Raw genomic sequence first — 7762 nt, 5'->3', positions numbered from 1 at the left:
GGAATTCATGAATTAAAGATTGAGAACTGGATTTCACCCCCAAAGTTTTCTTGTTTTTTTCTATTAATAGGAATTTATTTTATGAAAATAAATGAAATAAAATATTCTGCAGCTATGTATATAAATCAGAAAATTATACCCCCAAAATTAATTAAGGGTGATTTTATCCCTTAATTACAATAATTAGGCCCAAAAATAATAATTTTGGGGAATAATTTTAAAAGCAAAATAAATATAAAATTTATGTCAAAATTCCCCAAAAATTATGAATAATTCAAAAATGCAAAAATAATGAGTATTTGAAATATGTATAATTCTATAAAAATAAAAACATGAATTTTGTGTGTTTTGACGTCCCGGTGGGGTACCGGTCCGTTAATTTTTGAAAAATAGAAACGATTCCTAAGTTAACAAAAAAACCCCAAAAAACATAAAATGCATTCAAACACACATAAAACAAGATAAAACGAGTACCTCGATAAAGATGCTAACAAACAAGCGTTCAGATTGCAGATTGATTCATATAAATGCAGTTTAAACACATATTAATTAATCAAAAAAATTTCTGGTCCTTGCGGGGCCATATATAACAACTATAACACGTTATATCATGGAAATAATCATTTTAAACTCATATTATATTTATTTATTTAGCACAAAATATTCACATAATTTCCCGGATATTACATCCTTCCCCCCTAACAGGTATCTATCCTCAGAATCAGCCTAGGAAAATAAGTGAGGATACTTGGTTCGCATTTCGCTTTCCAACTCACAGGTCGATTCCTCAACCTTTGGATTCCTCCACAAAACTCGTACTAAAGACACCAACTTATTCCTAAGCACTCTCTCATGCCGGTGTAAAATCGGTACCGGTCGTTCTATAAAAGACAAGTCTGGCTGAATCTCGATTGGCTCATATTCTATCACATGATTCGAATCAGGAAAATAACGCTTCAATATTGATACATGGAACACATAATGGATATGCTGCATATGTGGTGGTAAGGCTAGCTCGTAAGCGACCTTTCCCATGTTGGATTTTTAACGCAGCGGGGTCATGGCAAAACACTTTTACACATACAAAATCCAAATAAAAGCATATAAATCGTGAATAAAAATTCGAGGGATCGAATCTAACCTTTAAAAATAATTCGAAGACAACGATCAGAGATCCTTAGCAGTTGCTCCTCAAGTGTGAAGCACTCCACTGGTATCCACCAAGAAAACGATGTTAAGGAGGAGGAAGGAGGTGGAGAGAATTGGGTTTTCCAAACTTTTTGGGTTTTCGGGTTAGAATAAAATTAGGGTCTATAATAGTGTATTTATAGGCAAAATTTTCAGCTGAAATTTTCCCATAAATATTATTATTATTATCCCATTTATTATTCTCATTAATAATTAAAACACCTTTTAATCATTAATCCTTTTTCTAAACACTTTAGAAATAATTCTCTCTCTTGATTTAATTTCCAAAAATTAAATCCTTTAATTAATAATATTAAGAACTTTTCTTAATTAATTTATAATCAATTAAATCTCATTTAATCAATTATTAAATTTGCCAATTAATTATTTATTTCATAAATAAATAATTATTAGCCATTAGTAATTAATTCCTCCACCATTAAATCATTCTTTTTTTATGGTGTGACCCTGTAGGTTCAATATTAAGCCGGTAGTAGAAATAAATAATAATAAAACTATTTTATCATTATTTATATAAATTCTCTAATTTATTAAATATGATTAATTAATTAATCACATTTATTCTACATCGTGAGGGATACTTCTCAGCATATCGCGACTATCCGGATAATATGAATTCACTGCTTAGAATACCAAGAACCTATTCAGTGAATAGTTACCGTACAATAACCTCCTTCTACCCTACAATGTCCCGATTAAATACAAGGCATGGATCTCGTGTCAAGCCTATCTAATTCAATCACTTGCTTACCATTTACTATGCGTAGTTCTATGCAAATTAGAAACTCCTTTCTAATTTCATTCACTCTGGCCAGAGATTCCTGAACTAGCATAAGTGGATCAGCCTTGAACATTCGCTTCCTTCACTGGAAGGGGTAGATCCTTTATTGATCATACACTATCTTCGCGTACAAATTTCTATACCCAGAAGAGCCCTAATAATTATCCCTAGAGACTAAGAACTAAACCCAAGCATAGTTCAGTGTACACAAGATGACTATGATGACCTCAAGTCTAAGGATACTTGTACAACTATCACTATGTGAACAACTGCTGACACGTGAGTGAACTCCATCAGTTGTTCAGCTGTGCGAGTCATGTTCAGTGAACTTATTCTATAATAAGCACCTACATACTAGCTATAGTGTCACCACACAAATGTCTATGAGAACGGACATCCTTCATAATGAAGCAAGCATAGTATGTACCGATCTTTGCGGATTATTAATTACCAGTTAGTAATTCTATGACCAGGAACTATTTAAGTTTAAAGTTATCATCTTTTTAAGTCTCACTATTATGATCTCATCATAATCCATAAAAAGCTTTACTCTAAACTATGGTATATCTTATTTAAACACTTAAATAGATAAAGCCCGTAATAAAAACAAAACAAGTCTTTTATTAATATCAATGAAATCAAAACAGATTACATAAAAGTTATTCCTAAATCCTTATACATGATTGGACTTAGGACATATTCCTTTCAATCTCCCACTTGTACTAAAGCCAATCACTCTGGTATCTAATACCCATCTTGTCTTTATGACGATCAAAGTGACTTTCATAAAGTAGCTTTGTGAGTGGGTCTGCTATGTTGTTATGTGTGTCAACTCTAATTCAATACAATACAAGAAATGTTACCGCGCTCCCACTAACCCTTTTGTAGACGCATGGTTCATCCGCGTTTTTGATAAAATCAAACTCTTTGATTGTCTCATCAAAACGAATGTTCCATCTTTCGAGAAGCTTGCTTTAAACCACATATGGTTCACAGCAGCTTACACACTAGGTTTTCATTTCCCTTGGAAAGAAACCCATCTGGCCATCTGCCAGATTTCATAGTCGTAGTAAGCAGCATTCGCAAGCAAAATCCGAACTGATTTTAACAGGGCTACAGGTAAAAAGTTTCATCAAAGTCAATCCATTGCCTTTGTTTGAATCCTTTTGCCACAAGCCTGGCCTTATAGGTCTCCACCTGGCCATCTGCTATAATCTATCTTTTGTATACCGTATACATAGATTCCATTCTGGATTTCATGGCACTATGCCATTTCTCTGAGTCAACACTACTCATAGCCTCATTATAGGTCACAGGGTCGTCATCATCAATGATCGACAACTCATTGTCATTCTAAATGACAAGGCCATAATACCTCTCAAGTTGGCGAGACACTCTCCCTGATCTATGAATGGGCTGTTCCACAAAAGGTTGTTCAGTCAGAACAGGTGTTTCCACTTGATCCGTAGTAGTTTGTGCTTCTTGAACTTCATCAAGTTCAATTTTGCTCCCACTGTTTCCTTCAAGGATAAACTCCTTTTCCAAGAAGGTAGCCTGTCTGGAGACAAACACCCGATGATCGGTGCAAAAGTAATACCCTAAAGTCTCTTTAGGATATCCCACAAAACTACATTTTACGGATTGATATTCCAGCTTATATGGGTCAACTTACTTGACATAAGCTGGACATCCCCAAATCTTAACGTGTTTAAGACTCGGTTTCCTTTCTTTCCATATCTCATACGAAGTTTGAGGAACAGATTTTGGAAGGCACCTTATTCAGTAAATATGCTGAGGTTTCCAATGCATAACCCTATAGGAATACTGGAAGATTTGCATAGCTCATCATGGACCGAACTATGTCTAACAAAGTTCGATTTCTCCTTTCAGATACCAATCTGGAGGAGTCCACTGGGAGACTATACCATTTATTTAGAGATAATCTAGAAACACTCCATTAAAGTATTCACCACCTCGATCTGATCAAAGAGTTATAATACTATGTTTGGTTGTTTCTCCACTTCATACTTATATTCTTTGAACTTTTCAAAGGCCTCAGACTTGTGTTTCATCAAACACATATCCGAATCCAGATCTATCATCTATGAAAGTAATGAAGTATGAAAATCCACCCATGGCTTGCGTAGACATTGGTCCACATACAACCGTGTGTACCATTCCTAGCAAATCTGCAGCCCTCTGTCCATGTCCACTAAATGGAGACTGCAGTGCCACTATGAAGTGAGATTTTCATCATCCCTTTTTTTTATTAGTTTGTTCAATCTGAAGTAAATTATGTCACATTTATACAGACCATTATTTAAAGCACCACGTCCATAAAGAATATTATCTCTAAGAATAGAACATTCATTATTCTCAATAATAAATGAAAATCCAGCCAAGTCTAACATGGGAATAATATTCCTCACAATTGAGGGAACAAAATAACAATTATTTTAAACAATAGTCTTGCCCATAGGCCTATATAAATGAAATGATTCTACATCTTCAGCAGCAACTCTTGCTCCATTTCCATCAGTAGATCACCTCCTCTTCCTCAAGAGTCCTACTTCTCCTTGGTCCCTGCAACAAATTGCAGATTTGAGAACCACAGGCGGTATCTAATACCCAAGTAGAAATTTGATTTAATGACATATTCACTTCTATCATGAACATACCTGAATCAGAAGCGGTAGTCTCACTACCCTTCTTCTTCTTCAATTCTGCAAGGTAAACCTTGCAGTTACTCTTCCAGTGCCCCACCTTGTTATAGTGAAAGCAAACAACTTTGCTCTTGGGGTCTTCAGCTTTTGGTGGAACCGGCGTTTTCTCACCTACTTTCTTCTTCTTGGAAGAGTTCCTCTTCCTTTTCTTAGGATTGGAACCTTCACCAATTAGAAGAACAGAACTCTTCTTAGGGGGAAAATTTGATTCCACAGTCTTCAACATGTTGTGGAGTTCAGGCAGGCTGACATCCAACTTATTCATGTGAAAGTTCACAACAAACTGCGAGAACGAACTCGGAAGTGATTGCAAGACCAAGTCTTGGCTCAGCTCCCCATCCATGGCAAAACCAAGTTGTCCAAGACGTTCAATCAAATTGATCATCTTAAGTACATGGTCATTCACAGATGATCCCTCAGACATCCTAGAACCGAACAACTCCTTCGATATCTCATATCGAGCTGTCCTCCCCGCCACATCATACAACTCTTATAGATGCATGAGGATAGTGTGAGCATCCATATGCTCATGTTACTTCTGTAGCTCAATATTCATGGAAGCTAGCATGATGCATTGAACAACATTTGCATCATCTATCCACTTACGATACACAACATGTTCATCATTATGTGCATCACTAGCAGGTTCAGTAGGCTTAGGTGAGTCAATCACGTATTCCAGCTTTTCAATCCTGAGAACAATTCTCAAGTTTCGAAGTCAGTCAGTATAATTAGGACCAGTCAATTTGTGAGCATCTAGTATGCTCCTGAGTGATAGTGCAGAAGACATAACGTACAAAGTAAATCTGTAAATGATAAACACATAACAACACTTAGCAAATATTCGATTTCATTTCAAAACACTATATGAATCGGGTCATTATTCATAAGTGGCTCCCACTAGTTTTCCTAATTTATTCAACCCCCTACATGAAAAATTAAGCATTCATAATGCTAGTGGGAATAGGGATCCTACATTCCATTACACAACCCCGGCTGTGGCACGAAACGCCATGTAATGTTCAATAGGCAGACAACTCTTATCAATTACATCTAATGTTATTCCCTAATCAAACTTTAGCCTCTTGAATAATTGAGTCACGGCTGTGGCACGACAAACTCAATATTCTAAGTCAAGTCTAACCCAACATTCCGTACAATTGAATCAGTCCCCAAAGGCCCACGGTTTGGCACGTAACGACCTTTAGATTCTTATTCAATGTACACATCTCTATGTAATAGACAAGTATTTCTTATTTTGAAATCAAAGCCCTCGGCTGTGGCACGAAATGACAATGATTCAAAAATAAGAACTACTTTCTACCATGTTGGAAGGCTATGACCGACACAAGCCCGTTGTATCATTGGCCAATTACTACTTGATATTATTTAATTTTAGAGGGATTATATTACGTTACAATCATAATCATATTATAAAGAGATTCTTCCTTTTAAATTAAATATTTCAAATCAATAATCAATAATCAGATGATTCCCAGATCGGGTGGAGCATTGTCAAGAGGCGTCACTTAATAACCCTTTCTTACAGATAGAAATATGTTGTTGACAGAATCATCCTTTCTCTCATATCGACAATTCATATTCAATTACGTGTTTCATAAACACAAGAATCTCATGATTGTATTCATAATATTATTATTAAGGTTATGAAACAATTTCACTATACTAGGTTGTCTAACAAATGCCTTATGTTTATTTAAGTTCACCTAAATCTATCATCGCATGATAAACTAAGCATATATCACATATATCAACATGAATAAACATCAAGGTAGGCATGTTACATCATCTAGCACATTAGAACAAGCAATATACATCTCTATGTATCACAAGAAGCATTTAAAATCAATTCAAACAGTTAAAAATAGCTTTAAAACACTTCATGGAAATATAAACAGTTCAAAACTTTTATATAAACTAAAATTGATCATTCCATTAGATCTGTCTCAGAAAAACGAATCCAACGGTATATTGCACGCCCAAAACGGAGTTACGAAACTCCCAGAAAATCAATACAGACGGGTTGTAACGCATTACAGGAACGCGTTACAGGACCTGTAACGCATTCCGGTGATGCGTTACACCCCTTTTAAGCCATTAAAGGGTGTAACGCATTCCGTGACTTAAAAGGGGTGTAACGCATTCCGTGAATGCGCCACAAGTGTGTAACGCATTCCCGGAATGCGTTACACCCCTATTTTTTTTTGTTTTTCAGCCGCCGCCGCCTTTTCTCGGTTTGCGCGCCTGACATCACCTGTCTCTTTCTCCCGTGCAAACAACAGAGCAGACAGTACTAGCAACAAAGGATACAGATATATACATACATACAATTCATATATATATATATAAGATTTATTTAATTACGAATTTAATTACAAGAACTTGTAGAACCCAGATCAACATTCAAAATTATTCTGAGAAACGATTTCTCATCAGACAAAATTAATCCATAATATAACTTTAAAAATCATAATTAATTCATACAAGCACATAAAATTCTGAAATTTTTACCACAGATCTATATGCATACAACCTATGCTCTGATACCATTGTTGGATTTTTAATGCAGCGGGGTCATGGCAAAACACTTTTACACATACAAAATCCAAATAAAAGCATATAAATCGTGAATAAAAATTCGAGGGATCGAATCTAACCTTTAAAAATAATTCGGAGACAATGATCAGAGATCCTTAGCAGTTGCTCCTCAAGTGTGAAGCACTCCACCAGTATCCACCAAGAAAACGATGTTAAGAAGGAGGAAGGAGGTGGAGAGAATTGGGTTTTCCAAACCTTTTGGGTTTTCGGGTTAGAATAAAATTAGGGTCTATAATAGTGTATTTATAGGCAAAATTTTCAGCTGAAATTTTTCCATAAATATTATTATTATTATTATCCCATTTATTATTCTCATTAATAATTAAAACACCTTTTAATCATTAATCCTTTTTCTAAACACTTTAGAAATAATTCTCTCTCTTGATTTAATTTCCAAAAATTAAATCCTTTAATTAATAATATTAAGAAC

The sequence above is a fragment of the Apium graveolens genome, chromosome 4 (genome assembly GCF_009905375.1).
Source record: "Apium graveolens cultivar Ventura chromosome 4, ASM990537v1, whole genome shotgun sequence".
NCBI classification, from domain to species: domain Eukaryota; kingdom Viridiplantae; phylum Streptophyta; class Magnoliopsida; order Apiales; family Apiaceae; genus Apium; species Apium graveolens.
Note: the sequence above shows the minus strand (reverse complement) of the source record.